This window comes from Salvia miltiorrhiza, chromosome 6 (genome assembly GCF_028751815.1).
Source record: "Salvia miltiorrhiza cultivar Shanhuang (shh) chromosome 6, IMPLAD_Smil_shh, whole genome shotgun sequence".
Taxonomy (NCBI): Eukaryota; Viridiplantae; Streptophyta; class Magnoliopsida; order Lamiales; family Lamiaceae; genus Salvia; species Salvia miltiorrhiza.
In genome coordinates, this window is record NC_080392.1 from 31,692,624 (window position 1) to 31,711,516 (window position 18,893).

General features: G+C 42.3%; 1 long non-coding RNA gene across 1 annotated transcript; it reads right to left on the reverse strand.

Moving 5' to 3' along the window:
• Positions 1–6,196: 6,196 nt before the first annotated feature.
• On the reverse strand, positions 6,197–9,702 carry LOC130989088 (uncharacterized). Its single transcript, XR_009090459.1, has 3 exons — positions 9,485–9,702; positions 7,466–7,529; positions 6,197–6,948 (listed from the first exon to the last, which is right to left on the reverse strand). It is a non-coding gene; the product is annotated as an uncharacterized LOC130989088 (long non-coding RNA).
• Between the last annotated feature and the right edge of the window lie 9,191 nt (positions 9,703–18,893).

An 18,893-nucleotide genomic window follows, 5' to 3' on the forward strand; every position in this document is an offset into this window, starting at 1 on the left:
GAAGAAGGAGAGAGAGGAATTCTTGCAAGATATGAAATGGATTTGGAAATCTTATAAAAGATTTGTGAATCTTTAGAGAATATTTGGCATTAATGCATCTTCTCACTCTAATCTCTTCTTTCTCTCTCAAATCTCTACACTTTCTTAATCTCTACTCTCTAATCTCTACTCTCTCAATTCTATACTTAGCAAAATTTAGGCATATGACATATGGTATGGGTAATTAAATAAAGTGTGTGAAAGGTGATCAAATAAAATCACAAAACTATGGTAATGTCACTCATTAATAAAATACCACATCATAAATATTCATGTGACCAAAATAATAATTATAGCACTCATATTAGTGCACTCACATATATATAATATTCCTCTTCGTAGGAAGAAAATTAATTTAAAAAAATATTATGCTCGGAAAAATTTTCATAAACCGGCATCATTCGATTTCTCGATAAAAATAAACTGCACTTGCTTTGTAAACTTAATAAAAATTCCAAGTGCTAAGGTCTCAAATAAAAATCATAATAACTCGGTCACAGTGACACACATCACGAAAATCACATAATCATTCAGTCATGTAAATTCACATAACATCACATCAAAATAGTCGGCAGGCTCAAATAAGCTAGACGTCTCTCTGACCGACTCTATATATCAAGGTTTCTCACTCTTTCGTCCTCGACTCTATTTCCAACTCAGTATTCCTATTTTCTTAATAGGACAGTCAGTCTCTGATAATTCAGTATCCGGTAACTCTATTCCCGGTGGTTGGAAATAAAATAAAATCTCAGCTCAATTCAATCAGCATCTCTATCTCAACTCATTTATCACATCTCTTCACTTTAGCTCCATCATTGATTTATTCACTCGTATCTCTATTTAAAAGACAATCTGTCTTATCTACTCATATAAAAAAAAAGTCTCGTATTTCGACATCTCAGTACTCTCAATAGTGTTAAGACACTATCTCACATCATAGGAAAAGTACGGGGTGTTACATCCTACCCCCCTTAAAAAAAATTTCGTCCCGAAATTTGAGTTGTTCACCTTCGGGAAAAAGCTCTGGATACTTCTCTTTCATCTTTTCTTCAAGTTCCCATGTTGATTCTTCTTGACCGTGATGTCTCCATTGAATTTTCACCAAAGGAATCGACTTGTTCCTCAATTGTTGGATCTTCCGGTCCAGAATAGCATCAGGTCTCTCTTCATAGCTCAAATCTGGTTTCAGGGATACTTCTTCTTGATGAATGACGTGTTTTGGATCAAACACGTACTTTCTCAATTGAGAAACATGGAAAACGTCATGGACGTTCGCGAAGCTCGGAGGCAACGCTAGTTTATAGGCTACAGGGCCTACCTTCTCTAATACATCATAAGGTCCTATATACTTCGGTTTAAGTTTTCCTTTCACTCCAAAACGGTGAACTCCTCTAGATGGGGAAACTTTTAGAAAAACCTTGTCTCCCTCTTCAAAATGAATCTCCGTCCTTCTGGTGTCTGCATAAGATTTCTGACGATCTTGTGCCTCTTTTATTCTCTGTCGAATCTGTCTCACAATAGTGATCATCTCTTCTATCGCGTCAGGTCCAAGTACCTTTCTCTCTCCAACTTCATCCCAATAAAGCGGAGATCTACACTTCCTTCCATACAAGGCTTCGTATGGAGCCATGTTGATAGTTGACTGAAAACTATTATTGTAAGCAAACTCGATCAGGGGTAAAACTTGCTCCCATTGGCTTCCTCTATCAAGCACTACAGTTCGGATCATGTCCTCCAAAACCTGAATAGTCCTCTCGGACTGTCCGTCTGTTTGCGGATGAAACGCTGTACTAAAATTTAATTTAGTACCCAACTCTTTCTGCATGCTCATCCAAAATCGTGAAGTAAACTTCGAGTCTCGATCTGATGTGATCGTCATCGGTACTCCATGCAATCGCACTATCTCTCGGATATAAATCTGAGCTAACTTGTCAGATCCATAAGTAATCTGAATCGGTATAAAATGTGCACTCTTCGTCAATCGATCGATGATTACCCAAATAGCGGTATTTCCTCTTTTTGACTTTGGCAGTCCTGTCACAAAGTCCATGGCTATATCACTCCATTTCCACTCTGGAATTTCCAATGGCTGTAACTTGCCATAGGGTCGTTGGTGTAACGCTTTCACTTGCTGACAGGCTAGACATCTTTCAACGAAAGACGCTATCTCTCGCTTCATTCCTTCCCACCAAAACTTCGTTTTCAAGTCCTGGTACATCTTCGTACTTCCTGGGTGCGCGGTATAAGGGGTGTCATGAGCTTCACTCATGATTTCATTCTTCAGCTCCTTTTTATCAGGCACACACAGTCTTCCCTCAAACAAAATGGCATTATCTGCCGCCTCTTGATAATTCTCCACTTTTTCAGTTCGAATCTTCATTCGTAACTTTTCCATCTTCTCATCCTCTCTCTGAGCTGTGACTACTCTCGTTCGTAAGTCAGGTGTAATGCTCAGTGCAGAAATTACTATCTCTGTCGTTTGTGGTGGTATTACTACCTCCAAATTCATCTTCTTGAATTCCTTGATCAGGTTCTCTTCTCGAGTAAGGAGAAATCCTAACTCTCCCTGATTCTTTCTGCTCAAAGCGTCAGCTACAACGTTAGCTTTTCCGGGATGATAATTGATCCCGCAATCGTAGTCCTTTACCAACTCTAACCATCTTCGTTGTCGCATGTTCAGATCTTTTTGCTCAAAGAAATATTTGAGACTTTTATGATCAGTGTATATCTCACACCGTGTTCCATAGGAATGGTGTCTCCAGATCTTCAAAGCATGCACTACGGCTGCTAATTTTAAATCATGCGTCGGATAACTCATCTCGTGTGATCTCAGTTGTTGCGAAGCATACGCTATAACTCTTCACTCTTGCATCAGTGCACATCTTGGACCATTTCTCGATGCATCAATATAACTGCATACTCTTGATCCCCTTCTGGAATAGCTAACATTGGGGCTATAGTGAGCCTCTTTTTCAGCTCTTGAAAACTTCGCTCACATTCGTCCGTCTGACGGACTTGACTTCTTTCTTTAGCAGGTGCGTCAATGGCTTGGCGATTTCTGAAAAGCCCTCAATAAAACGTCGATAATACTCTGCTAATCTCAGAAAACTGTGAATCTCGTGCGGTGTGGTTGGCGATCTCCGCTCCTGTACCGCTTGAACTTTTGCTCGGTCTACTTCAATTCCTCCCGCAGAAACAATATGGCCGAGAAAATTGACTTCTTCAGGCCAGAACTTTCATTTGCTAACCTCGCTTAAAGCTTTTCAGCTCGTAATCTTTCTAACACGGTCATCATACGCTCTTTGCGTTCTCGTTTACTCTTCGAGTAAATCAGGATATCGTCTATAAAGACTATCACGAACTTGTCTAGGTATTCGTGAGAAATGCAGTTCATATGATCCATGAATACTGTCGGGACGTTCGTCAAACCGAAAGACATATCTTCCAAACATCTTTGAGTTTATAGTAATGCCATAATGCATACGCGATGCCGTCTTCGGAAATATCTTCCGATCATATCTTCAGCTGATAGTATCCCATCCTCAAGTCAATTTTTGAAAAAGTGCTCGCTCCTTGTAGTCGATCGAACAGATTATCGATCCGGGGTAACGGATATTTATTCTTTAACGTCACTTTGTTCAGCTCTCGATAATCGATACACAACCTCAAGTTTCCATTCTTCTTTTAACAAAAAGAACTGGTGCTCCCCATGGTGAAACACTGGGTCGAAAAGAAACCCATATCTAGAAGTTCTTATAGTTGCAGCTTTAACTCTTGCAACTCTGTGGGGGTCATTCTGTACGGCGCTTTTGACGTCGGTACGACGCTAGGTTCTAACTCGATCGTAAACTCAAGCTGTCGATCTGGGGTAATCCCGGTAAAGTCTTAGGGAAAACGTTTTTATACTCTCGCACATCTGGTACGTCGTCAACGTTTGCCTCGAATTCATCTCTCTGGTTCAAAATATACAACATACGCGGTTGTATCTTTTCTTCGCAAGAGATTTCTTGCTTGCAGCGCCGAGATAATCGGCGTCTTCTTCCATTTTCTCTCAATACCAATGAAGGAAATTGGTTCTCGGCCAAAAGGCTGAAAATATATTCGTCTCTCCGTGCATTGTTTCTTCGCACGATTTTCCTCTAACCAGTCCATTCTTCACATTTATATCCAAGTACCACATATGCATCAGTCTCAGATTTCTAATCTCGAGCTTAATCGATTCTAACTTAAATTCTAAGTTAGGGCATACGGATGAAACCGTAGTAATTCTGTCTATGGGTATGGCTATTCTTTAGAGGTTGTGGAGCAAGCTCTATGTTCAGTGTCGAACAAACATACTATGGGCACATCTTTCAACTCGCCTATATCTAACGAATTTCCTCTATTCTTGTCCGGTGCTTCCTACTCAAGCGCGAACAGTTTCTGGCGATGCGGTTGATACGCCCACGACGATGCAGTCGATTCGCCTGCGGGGCTGGTAGTTGCCTTCCTGACTGACGCGGTCGATAGGCTGGCTGTTGTCGCTGTGGTGGAAATAGCGGTAGATTCCCTCCATTGCTTTGAGTTGCGGTCGAAACTGAATCGGTCGTCTTTACAAAATACAAATCCTCGTTTCTCATTTCACTTCTATATCTCATTTGTGATCTCAAAGTTCTCAAAACTCTCATCCAGTCTATTTCTCGTCTATCATCGTTCGAAATTCTCATCAATCTCTATTTCTCATTTTTCATCATGCATCAGCATCATCATCATTCTCAAAGCTCTGCTAAAGATAGTGAAACTCACTGATCATAAACATCTCTTGTATATATATATATGGAAAATTGCCTCTTTATCGAGGTCTTTTACAAAAGTGAAGTCTTATGTACAAAAGCCCTAACTCCAAAATGATGCTCTGGCTATACAAGCATCATACATACTAAGCATATATAGATCTAGGCTATACACACATACACACTATACTATGCTTCTCTACCTATATATATATATATAACAACTATGCACCTATACATATATACGCGTCTACAAGACATACGTAATCACTAGGCATCATCTCTCGAGATCCAGCTCGTCGCCTCAATCAATACGGGCTGTCATAATCTGACTCATCCGCTATCGGAGTATAGACAGGTGTCTCAGGAATAGGTATCCACGTATCAACTCCATCGGCAGTAGTCTGACGCTGCAGTGGCTGAGTCCAACCATAGCCGACCGTCATCTCTGGAGTCTCCTCCTCGGGGTCCTCCTCATCACTATCGGAGCGTGCCGGCCGAGATCCTCCCTCCTGGGCGTCTCGGTACGGTGAATATAAAATCGGGTGCATGTACGTCTGGAAGGCCAAAGTGCCAAGCTCAGGCAGCGGGGCAACCCTCGGATATGGATCGGAAGGAACATGCTGCGTCTCAGACTCAGTAGAATCAATCGGCTGTGTCGACTTAACAGGTGGCAATGGCAACGGTGTCGTCGCCGGTGTCAAATCCCAAGGCGGGAAATCAGCACTGGGAGAAGGAATAAGTGATACAAACGCAAACGGATCACGCTCAATCCCAGGTGAATACGGCTCGAAAACCATCGGCTCTGGATCATCAGACTCGAGAGAAACTGAAATCGGATCAGCTGGGGGTAGAGGTGCCATCAGAATCGGCTCCTCGAGAGGTGGAGGCACAACAACTAGCTCCCTTCCCTGGGCTGGTCCCTCAAGCTCTCCATACGGCGGTGAAGGCGGATCGCCATGAGCAAAATAACGGTGGCTCAGCGTCGCGATGAAGCCACTAAGGTCTCCGTACCTGATGCCCTCCAACCAGGTAGTATCTACGTACTGGGGCACTAACGATGTCGCCCAGTCTCGCCACAAAGGTGGCAGTAGTGGAATCAAAAGCGTAATGGCCTCTGCGCCATCGATCCCATAGGGAATAGCCCTCCTCCATCGTCGGTGATAGTGTGCCAGAAGTTCACCCAAGGTGTCATCCTCGTCCGGGATATACTCCCTGAACCATCGCTGCATCGCTGTCTCGATATGACTCGGCATCCTGTAATATAAAACATCATATCCATTAGAAAATGGATGACGAAACTTACTTGGTACATCTCAATCAACAACATACTCGTCCTCGTTTGGTACGGTGGGGCATCGGCTATATTAGCCTCAACATTCCTCCTCATATTCCACATCAACTGCCTCATATCAGATTCCATCATCTCAAATAATTCCGTCATCAAAACAATTCATAACTCATTAGTAACCCAAACTCAGCTTTTAACAGAAAAGCAATAAGAAACAACATCAACCTCTTACCTCGTTAAGCCGGAGGAGATGGGGTGCTGGGGTTTCGTTTCAAACTGACTCTCTCAAACTAGCCTAAGAATTCAAATTAGACTAGTACTCAAGTTAAAAAGATACCAGTAATCAAAGGTTCAACTCAGTCAAGCAATAGACTCAGAGCAGATGACCTGCTCTGATACCACCCTGTCGCAGCCCGAAATCCCGACACTAGTGATAGTGGGGTACGAGTATCGATACGACTATTTTTAAAGAATAAAGGAATAGAAGAGTAGGTCGAACATCAAGCGGAAGCTCACATCAAAGCATGCTAAGGAAAATATTATTAATTGAACCCAAGGGTAAAATCGTCAACGTTGTTGTAACTTTTTAATTATCAGGAATTTCACGAACAAAAACAAAACAGGTATAGCTTATTTTTCGTAAGGAAAAATAATATGCAGAGTATCGCAGCAAAAGGCGAACCGATTACATGTATGGAGACACATAACCGTGAGTATATTACTTGATTCATATTTAAGGTAACTTCACATCAAGACTTTATCGATAAAAAAGGAAAATACGATAAAGTAAATACGTCATCCAACGATCCCCCACCAGCACCAGACCAATCTCACTCCTCGCTTAGCCTGCACATTTAGAAATACATGCAGGGCGTGAGTATATAATACTCAGTGGGCAAACGCCGAAAAACAAGAAAGGTGCTCTTAGAGCTATAAGTTTGAAGCTTGCCACATCTCAGCAATACACAGAAATAAGTTAGTATCAATGAATCTGTGCATGCAGTTTTCATAATCAACATCATAAATAAGTAACTGCGCAGTTTAAACATTCATCATGTATGTACCACATCCACTACTCATCATCAAAGGTACTGAGAAGTAGGCCTCCCTCTCAAGTACCGTGACCGGCCGACCCGAAGACGGCTCACAGTCACCTCTGTGCACAAAATCCCGCTTGTGGCAGGACCGAATTCGTCTCATCAGTAGAGGGTAACACACAAGCTCAACATCAAAAAAATTGGCAAGTCAAACAGTTCTCAAACATCATTTATCTCAAAACATTTGATAAGCTCATAACATCATTATATCATCAAATCATTTTGGAAAACTCGGATAATATATTTATACTCAAAATATTGCCCACCTGAAGACCTTACTCAAAAACTCCCGTCAAAGCGGAGTTACTTACTTCCCTGCTCTGCTCGTGTCTTCAGGGATCATCGTCATCATCGAAGGTTCATGTCATAAAATGAATCTCGATTAGAACTCAACGATAAAAACTCATGCCTCAACTCATGCTCTATATTATATTCTATCTTCTTAACCAACTCTACATAAACTCTTCACTCATTTCAAATCCTTAAGTCTAAGGATAGGTTTCAAGAAAATCATGGTTCTAAGTCTCGATTTATCACTCATATAAGGCTCGTCTAATCTCATTCAAACACTTAGGCAACACAATCACATAAGGCACATAAGAAAATACCATCAAACATCATCAAGACATGTTCTGTTTTTACACAGACTCGACTTCAAACTTTAACACGTTCTGACTCCGACATCCCCTGGATTCCAGACTCATACCAAAAGAAAGGTATTTGAGTCTAGTTTCATTTAAAAAAAAGTAGAGTCAGAAACTCCAAGTGGTTTGGGAGATATGACTGTTTTACTACAGTCTACCATATTCGGCAGTTTTGAGCAATCGAAAAGTTTGATTTTTCAAAAATAGTAAACGTTGTCAAACTGCGCTCAAATTTGGTGGATATCTAGCCCATACAGTAAGGTTGATACCATAAAAATTTGGAAATCTAATTCACACAGGAAGTCACTGAAATGAATGACTTTGTCCCCTGTTCTCTGAAATTCCCGGCAGAAATGTGCAGATTTGGTTTTGCATTTTATAAAAATAGTAAATCAAGTCCAAATGACTTGAAATTTTACAGAGGTGCTCAAGACTCATGTAGGGACATTCTGTAAAATTTTCAAAGCTTTTTGACATCGAAAAACCGTCGATCACAGTAGGTCAGTAGCCTACGAAAAATCACCAAAAATTCATTCCCAACTCTTAAATGCTCAAATTAACATTTATACAAAGCAACCACATCAAAACTCATTTTAAGCACTTAAAGCACTTAAAAACATTCAAATACATCAAAATACTCATCATACTCAAATTAACTCTCCTCTTTTACATCTTAACTCAAATCTCAAGGGAAACGTTTCAACAACGTATCAATCAAATTCTCTTTTCAATCTCATGCTCAAAAACACTCAATCATTCATTATTGACTCCATACATCATGTAACTCATTTTACACATATATTTCCCTTTTTATCATGTAAACTAACTCTAGTGAAAAACTCATATATCAACATAAAATTCTCAACAAAAGCATGACATCTTTCACATAATGGTCATAAATCAAAATAGACCACATTTAAACATTCGATGACTTCTCAAATATGAAGACTCAAAAATTCTCATAAACTAACTCAAGTCAAAATTTTACTTAGTTAACAATAGACTTAATCATACATAATAAAACCCTAACATCATGTTCAATTTCATATATCTTAAGCCAAAACACTTATTAAACACATAGACAAGAAAGTCCTAATTTTTATTAAACTAAACCCTTTGAAATTTTATAAACTCACATGGATCTTTAATCTCATCATATATCTATCAATTTTTGTCATTTAATCTCACATCAAAACCATCAATTCACAAATAAGGGCATATATACACATATCCCTAATTCTAGTAAACTAACTCACATCAAAACTCCAATTGACATCATATACTCAAATTACTCCATCAATCATCATCATATACACCTCATAAACTCATTTTCATCATCAATTCATCACCTTGATCATCAACCCAAAAATTCCCAAATTTGGGGTAAACTAAACTCATCGAATCTTTACATCTCAAAACATAGTTTTTCAAAACACACCTCAATCATCACCAAACATCACATAGTTCATTTTTCTCACCTCAATTCAAGGAAAGAAGAAGAAAAATTTTTGAAGGGTAAGATACCCATTTTTTCGAAAATTTGAAGGAAAAAGGGAGGGGGTGATTTCTTGCTCCAATCCTTCAAATAAGCTCATATACACACTCATACAAATTATATCTATGAATATGGAGATCACTTACCCAAGTTTTCACCAATTATCCAAATTTTCTCTCACTATTCTTGAAACCAATCTTCAAGGATTCTCTTGGATTTAAGTTGATAAGAGGTGTTTATGGAGGATTTAAGTAGTGATTTATGTGTTTGGCATACTTGGGTGAAGCTTCGAAGGTTTCATCAATGGCTAACAATGGAGGAAAGTAGAGAGATGAAGGGAGGGAGAGAGAGCTCGAAAATTAGGGAAGAAGGAGAGAGAGGAATTCTTGCAAGATATGAAATGGATTTGGAAATCTTATAAAAGATTTGTGAATCTTTAGAGAATATTTGGCATTAATGCATCTTCTCACTCTAATCTCTTCTTTCTCTCTCAAATCTCTACACTTTCTTAATCTCTACTCTCTAATCTCTACTCTCTCAATTCTATACTTAGCAAAATTTAGGCATATGACATATGGTATGGGTAATTAAATAAAGTGTGTGAAAGGTGATCAAATAAAATCACAAAACTATGGTAATGTCACTCATTAATAAAATACCACATCATAAATATTCATGTGACCAAAATAATAATTATAGCACTCATATTAGTGCACTCACATATATATAATATTCCTCTTCGTAGGAAGAAAATTAATTTAAAAAAATATTATGCTCGGAAAAATTTTCATAAACCGGCATCATTCGATTTCTCGATAAAAATAAACTGCACTTGCTTTGTAAACTTAATAAAAATTCCAAGTGCTAAGGTCTCAAATAAAAATCATAATAACTCGGTCACAGTGACACACATCACGAAAATCACATAATCATTCAGTCATGTAAATTCACATAACATCACATCAAAATAGTCGGCAGGCTCAAATAAGCTAGACGTCTCTCTGACCGACTCTATATATCAAGGTTTCTCACTCTTTCGTCCTCGACTCTATTTCCAACTCAGTATTCCTATTTTCTTAATAGGACAGTCAGTCTCTGATAATTCAGTATCCGGTAACTCTATTCCCGGTGGTTGGAAATAAAATAAAATCTCAGCTCAATTCAATCAGCATCTCTATCTCAACTCATTTATCACATCTCTTCACTTTAGCTCCATCATTGATTTATTCACTCGTATCTCTATTTAAAAGACAATCTGTCTTATCTACTCATATAAAAAAAAAGTCTCGTATTTCGACATCTCAGTACTCTCAATAGTGTTAAGACACTATCTCACATCATAGGAAAAGTACGGGGTGTTACAAGCTGTTACCTTCAATTCAAAAATCACCCGTTTTGGAGCTCAAGCAATTACCTAAGCATTTACAGTATGCTTATTTGGGACCAGAAGAGACGCTACCAGTTATCATCAGTTCTGATTTAACCGTCGTGCAGCGAGACCGATTGGTCAGAGTATTACGACAAAACCGGGAAGCCATCGGTTGGACCTTAGCTGATATAAAAGGCATCAGTCCCACGGAATACATGCATCATATTTACCTTGAGGAGGAAGCCAAACTCGTTCGAGACTCTCAAAGGAAGATGAACCCGGTCATGAAGGAAGTGGTATTGAAAGAAATTCTTAAACTATTGGAATTGGGAATCATCTACCCCATATCCGATAGCCAATGGGTGAGCCCAGTTCATGTCGTACCGAAGAAATCAGGGATACAGGTTGTGGAGAATGATCAAGGCGAGCTTGTGCCCACCCGATTGCAAACTAGATGGAGAGTTTGCATTGACTACAGGAAGCTGAATGATGCAACCAGGAAGGACCACTTCCCATTGCCCTTTATCGACCAGATGCTGGAGAGATTGACCGGTAATGCCTATTACTGTTTTCTAGACGGATATTCTGGATACATGCAATTTTTTGTGGCACATGAAGACCAGGAGAAAACCACCTTCACCTGCGTATTTGGAACATTTGCATACCGGAGAATGCCATTCGGACTATGCAATGCACCGGGAACCTTTCAACGGTGCATGATGAGCATATTTTTCGATTTGTTGGAGAATTGCATTGAAGTCTTCATGGACGACTTCACCGTATATGGGAGCTCTTTCGGCACATGTTTGAAGCATTTAGAGCTTGTCTTGAAAAGATGTGTGGAGAAGAGCCTGGTCCTTAACTATGAAAAGTGCCATTTTATGGTAAGGGAAGGAATAGTGCTGGGGCACGTGATTTCAGAAAGGGGAATTGCAGTGGACAAGGCAAAAGTTGATTCCATCGCCAAATTGCCCTACCCGACAACCGTAAAGCACATACGGGCATTCCTTGGACATGCAGGCTTCTACAGGCGATTTATCAAAGATTTCGCCAAGATTGCCCAGCCCATGACCAGACTTCTTCAACAAGATGTGCCGTTTCAGTTTGATGATGATTGTAAGGAGGCATTCACGATTTTGAGAAACAAATTGGTGTCAGCTCTCAGGAAATACACACTGATAATTATCCAGTATTTGAGAACTGAGAGAGGCGCAGGAAACGTAGGAGTTCGTTAGCTTGGGATTTCTCACAGTTCGTTGTCCATCCAACGGTGAGACTTGAGCAGGATACAGTCCAGAAGATCAGAACTGGAGTTGTTCGATACGATCATCAATCATCTGTGCATCTGATTCACAAGTAAGTAAATCCTAACACCTGTGTGCAGCTGTTAAATTCATAGAAGCATGTTAGGATTAATCGTTGCATGGTAAATTAATAATAACCAAGAAACGATCATCGGACAAAGTGGAACGTTAATTCGATTTTATATTCCTTCACATTGGTGTTTGATCCTGATATTGATCATACAAAAAGACGACTGCGCGCAGGAGCACGAATAGCGAGACACGAAGCTATGGCAGAGGCTGAACAGGCAGAAGCCGTACCGGAGCAGACCCTCAGACAGTTGGCATACCCAACTAACCTCAACCTGAGGCCGAACGGAATCACCCTACCCGCAAATTCGTTCGCACCTCGTCGGTATGACATGAAGCCCTCATTACTTCAGATCTTACCGAAGTTCAATGGATACCCAGGAGATGACCCGCATACCCATCTCCAAGATTTCGAGATGACAATCATGCACCAATCAACTGATGAGCAGCAAGAGTATGTCAAGTTGATACTCTTCCCTTTTACCTTGGTAGACAACGCGAGAAGATGGCTGTATGACCTACCCGAAGGCAGTGTCACTACATGGGCGCAACTGCAACAGGCCTTCTTGGAAGAATTCTTCCCAGCAGCACGAGTGGAGCGGATGAGATGGGATATCCGCAGCATCAGGCAAGATGGGCTAGAATCCTTCTACGAATACTGGACGAGATTCAAGAGGATGTTAAGCAATTGTCCTCATCACCAAATCTCTCCAAAAGATCAGGTGGAGAGTTTTGTAAAAGGCATGCGGAAAAACGATTGCAGTTTGGTCCTAGCAGCCTGCAATGGATCGTTGATGAGTAAGACCCCATTGGAGGTCTTCCAATTGTTAGGCACCATGGCAGAAGAATCACGCGATGAAGGACATGAAAGGAATCTGGAAAAACCAAGGAGAGCTGAAGAGAAGGAGGAGATGTCTAAACTGGAGAAAACTATGGAGAAGAGCATGAACGAACTCAAGGAACTTCTGTCGAGCTTGACTATACCGAAGAAGATTCGCCAGTGTGGCCTTTGCGATGCCACAGGACATCAATCTGAAAATTGCCCCAATTTTGGCGAAGATATTGTTGATGTCAACACCATAGGAAGACATGATGGGAATCCACGGAAGTATGATCCTTATGCAAATACTTACAATCCAGGGTGGAGAGATCACCCCAACTTCCGGTGGAAGCAAGATGGTCAGCCCCAACAACAGAACAATATGGCCGCACCAGTGCAACGTCCTCAGTATAATCAGAACCAGCGTCAACAACAGTACCAGTTAGGACCACCTCAACACCACAACCAAAATCAGCAACAACCCCCTTACCAACCACCACATCGGAGAGCACCTTGGGAAGAAGCCATTGAAAGCATGGCTAAGGAGAGCGAGAAATTTCGCAATGAAATTCGTGCCGGCATGAACCAAACTAACCAACAAATTAGTCATTTGACTAAAGCGGTGGCCAAACTGGAGGAGAACGCTGGTAAACTCCCAGCCATGGGAATCAACCCCAGAGAACATGCCCAAGTTGTGCTGACTGAGTTCCCTGAGGGAGAGGAAAAGGAGGAAGAATTGTTAGCAGAGGCTGAATTGCTTCGAGGAGGCTGGAATAAGAGTGGGAAAGGTCCAACTGATGAACAAGCTGGAGGTAGCAACCCAACCGAGGCACAATACCCAGGACGCCTGAAACAGAAAGCTAGAGAGAAGGAAGCAAGTGAAATGATGAAGATGTTTCAAAAGGTTGAGTTGAGCATACCTCTACTCGATGCTATCAGGCAAATTCCAAAATATGCCAAATTCTTGAAAGACCTTTGTTCAAGAAAAGTCAAAATGGGGGAAGAAGTCCGATACGTGATGGGAGAAAGTGTTTCGGCGGTGATCCAACGGAAGCTACCCACTAAGCGAAAGGATCCAGGGATGTTCACCATTCCATGCAACATAGGAGGAACCAACATGGATAAGGCAATGATGGATCTGGGAGCCTCCATTAATGTGATGCCATTGGCTGTATACAAGAGATTGAATATTGGCGAGATGAGGGACACCCGTGTGGTCATACAGTTGGCTGACAGGTCCAACGCTTACCCTGAAGGAGTGGTGGAAGACGTACTGATCAAGGTTGGGGATTTGATTTTTCCAGCACACTTTTATGTTCTAGATACCGGACCCGAAACAGGAGAGAATGCCATACTATTGGGGAGGCCATTCATGATGACCGCTGGAACTAAGATCGATATGAAAACCGGAATCTTGACATGTGAGTTCGATGGAGTTCATGTGGAATTCAACATCTATGAGACCATGAAGAGGAAACAGGAAATGGAAATGGTAGACATGGTCGATGTATTTGAACCCTTGGTGTAGGAACAAGGAATTGCTTTCGGTTCCAGGGATACTACAGAGAAGGTGATTTAGTATGGTTTAACTGATAGGGATGCAGAACATATGGAGGATGATGAGATGAAGGAAGCCATCATGGAGCTTTACTCTCTCCGAGAAAGCACTTTAGAAGCCGAGGTAGAGGTAGACCAGAAGATCAAGGAATTAATCCAGGAGGTCTATCTAGCTGGGGGAATAGAGGCAAGCAAACCGGAGTTATTGGCTCAGTATGAGCAGAACGAGAAGCTGTTACCTTCAATTCAAAAATCACCCGTTTTGGAGCTCAAGCAATTACCTAAGCATTTACAGTATGCTTATTTGGGACCAGAAGAGACGCTACCAGTTATCATCAGTTCTGATCTAACCGTCGTGCAGCGAGACCGATTGGTCAGAGTATTATGAGAAAACTGGGAAGCCATCGGTTGGACCTTAGCTGATATAAAAGGCATCAGTCCCACGGAATACATGCATCATATTTACCTTGAGGAGGGAGCCAAACCCGTTCGAGACTCTCAAAGGAAGATGAACCCGGTCATGAAGGAAGTGGTATTGAAAGAAATTCTTAAACTATTGGAATTGGGAATCATCTACCCATATCCGATAGCCAATGGGTGAGCCCAGTTCATGTCGTACCGAAGAAATCGGGGATACAGGTTGTGGAGAATGATCAAGGCGAGCTTGTGCCCACCCGATTGCAAACTGGATGGAGAGTTTGCATTGACTACAGGAAGCTGAATGATGCAACCAGGAAGGACCACTTCCCATTGCCCTTTATCGACCAGATGCTGGAGAGATTGGCCGGTAATGCCTATTACTGTTTTATAGACGGATATTCTGGATACATGCAAATTTTTGTGGCACATGAAGACCAGGAGAAAACCACCTTCACCTGCGTATTTGGAACATTTGCATACCGGAGAATGCCATTCGGACTATGCAATGCATCGGGAACCTTTCAACGGTGCATGATGAGCATATTTTTCGATTTGCTGGAGAATTGCATTGAAGTCTTCATGGACGACTTCACCGTATATGGGAGCTCTTTCGACACATGTTTGAAGCATTTAGAGCTTGTCTTGAAAAGATGTGTGGAGAAGAGTCTGGTCCTTAACTATGAAAAGTGCCATTTTATGGTAAGGGAAGGAATAGTGCTGGGGCACGTGATTTCAGAAAGGGGAATTGCAGTGGACAAGGCGAAAGTTGATTCCATCCCCAAATTGCCCTACGCGACAACCGTAAAGCACATACGGGCATTCCTTGGACATGCAGGCTTCTACAGGCGATTTATCAAAGATTTCGCCAAGATTGCCCAGCCCATGACCAGACTTCTTCAACAAGATGTGCCGTTTGAGTTTGATGATGATTGTAAGGAGGCATTCACGATTTTGAGAAACAAATTGGTGTCAGCGCCCATTATTCAACCTCCGGTGTGGGACTTACCGTTCGAGAACATGTGTGATGCCAGTAAGCACGCCGTTGGAGCAGTACTGGGGCATAAGAAAGGCAAAGAGAGTTGCGTGATCTACTACGCATCCAAAATACTGAATCCAGCACAGTGCATCTATACCACTACTGAGAAAGAACTCTTGGCGGTGGTGTTTGCCATAGAAAAGTTTCGTTCCTACCTTTTGGGAACGAAGGCGGTGGTCTACACGGATCATGCCGCGTTGAAGTACTTGATGGCTAAGAAGGAATCCAAACCTCGACTCATCAGGTGGATCCTATTGTTACAAGAGTTCAATATAAAAATAAGGGACAAGAAAGGAGCTGCAAACCTCGTTGCGGATCATTTGAGCAGGTTGCAACTGGAAGAGGATGATGGTATGCCCATTACCGATACCTTTCCAGACGAAAAGTTATATTACATGAGCACCCTAGAGGAAGAAGAAGAACTGTGTGCTCTAACAAAGCAGGAGCCCTGGTATGCGGACATAGCTAATTATCTGATTACCAAAGAGTTACCCCCAGGATTGACAAGGTTCGAACAACGGAAGTTACTCGTGCAAGCACGATACTACTACTGGGAGGATCCATATCTCTGGAGAATTGGAGCAGATCAGGTCATACGGAGATGCATACCTGAGGATGAGCATGCCCAAATTTTAGACATGTGTCATGGAACAGCAAATAGTGGGCATTTTGGAGGAAAGCGCACGGCCCACAGAATTTTGGAGAGTGGATTCTACTGGCCCACCATATTTGCGGATGCAAGAAAATGGGTACAGAGCTGTCCGAAGTGCCAGATGACTGGAGGTATTACCGCAAAGGATGAAATGCCACAAGTTCCAATCATGCCGGTCGAAATTTTCGACGTATGGGGGATTGACTTTATGGGTCCCTTCCCAAAGTCAAAGAACTACGAATACATTCTGGTGGCAGTGGATTACGTATCAAAGTGGGTTGAAGCCAAGGCAACCGCCAGCAATGATGCTCATACCGTGGCAGGTTTCCTGAAGGAGCAAGTGTTTGGGAGATATGGCATACCCAAAATTCTAATCAGTGATCAAGGGTCTCATTTCTGTAATGCCACTATCAGAGCTTTAACCAAGAAAATGGGGGTGACACATAAGGTCACCACTGCATATCACCCCCAAGCAAATGGCCAAGCCGAGATTTCTAATTGAGAGATAAACAGCATCCTAGAGAAGGTGGTACACCCCAACCGCAAAGACTGGAGTAACCACTTGGGGGATGCGTTGTGGGCATACAGAACTGCTTTCAAGACACCCATTGGAATGTCCCCGTTCCGCTTGCTTTATGGGAAAATATGTCATTTGCCTGTGGAGATCGAACATAAGGCGTACTGGGCCATTAAGCAAATTAACCTCAGTATGACCCTAGCTGGAGAAACAAGGAAGTTGCAGCTGAGTGAGTTAGAAGAGCTTCGGTTGGAGGCTTATGACAATGCGGTGCTCTATAAAGAGCGAACCAGAAGGATCCATGATGCCAAGATCAGGACGAAGGAATTCTTGGTGGGACAAAAAGTTCTACTTTTCAATTCACGCTTCAAAATGATGGCTGGGAAGCTTCGTTCAAATTGGTCAGGACCATTCGTGATCAAAGAAATTTTCTCAAACGGAAGCATAGAAGTGTATGATCACAATGGAGTTGATACGTTCGTGGTAAATGGTCATCGCCTAAAGCCCTATCATGAGCTTGCTGAAGTAGAAAATGAGAAGGATGAATGCCACCTTCTCGACCCTGAGTACGAGTGAAGAGTGAAGGAAGGTCGAGCTCAAGACGGGAAACAAGAGCGCTTGCTGGGAGGCAACCCAGTGTGGTTTATTCGGTATGGTCTTTACCGAGTTTTTGTTTCTTCTCTTTTATTTCGTTTTGTTTTTGTTTAGATGCACTAACCCTGCAGGGAGACGGGCCAAGATGAATTTGGGAGGAGGCCCAGAGGTTGATCCGAGCCCACTTTGCGTTGCAAAGTGTGTAGGTGGAGAGTTGGGGGTTGGAACGGTCTGGAAGAGGGCTTACGAAGGGAGGTGACGCGAGCGTGTCAGAGGCAGGCGGCGATGTGACTGCAACTCTTCGGTTTCCGCAGAAATTTGAATTTCAAATTTTGGCCTTGATTTTATTTCCTTAAAAATTCTTTTTCTGCCATAACCGCCACACTTACCATATTCAAAGCCTTAATCCACGATCTTCTCTCCCACAAACCCTAACCTCCGAAAACTGCTACACCATGATCTCCACTCGCCTCAAACCCTAAATTTCCATAATTACCGATCACCCTTCTTAAAGACCAACCTTGCCTCCAAAAACCCCACAAAATCCAAAACTTCCGCACAAATCCTAAGTATTTTGATCTCTGAAAAGCACAATGGCAAAAACCAAGGGAGGAGCAGGCTCCGGAAGTACCCAACCGCCGAAGAAGAAAGGCACCAAACTCCCACCTCCAAAGCGTACCACAAGGCGAACCGCTTCGGAGGAGACCTCCAACAAAATTACTGAGGACCCTTTGCTGAAGATCCAGCCCGAGGACAAAGGGCGTGCCGAAGTCCTTCAACAAGAGGAACAAGAAGTAGCAAGAGCAGCCGCCGAGACGATGCAACCGGAAGAAGGGGAGCCCGAGCTCACCCCTCCTGTGAAGAAATCAAAGAAGGCTCAGGCGAGCAAAGCAACTCCGACGCGATCCACTGTCGCACCACCACCTATTCAAGCTCAACCGCAACCACAAATTCCAGAAACCTCCATGCAGGTGGACGAGGAGAAGGATGATGAAGCAGAGGAAGTTGAGGCCGTTCAAGAGAAGGAAGTAGGAATCCCGACACCCCAGAGCAAGAGACCCAGAGTGAAAAGAAAGCTAGATGTTGCCAAACCCCCACTACCAGTTAAGGCCAAACCGGCACCGGCAGGCAGTAAGACCCGAACAAAAGCTGAACAGAGTAAGAAACCAAGGAAACCCACTGCAGCCGAAAAAGGGAAGGCCAAGGAGATGGAGGAG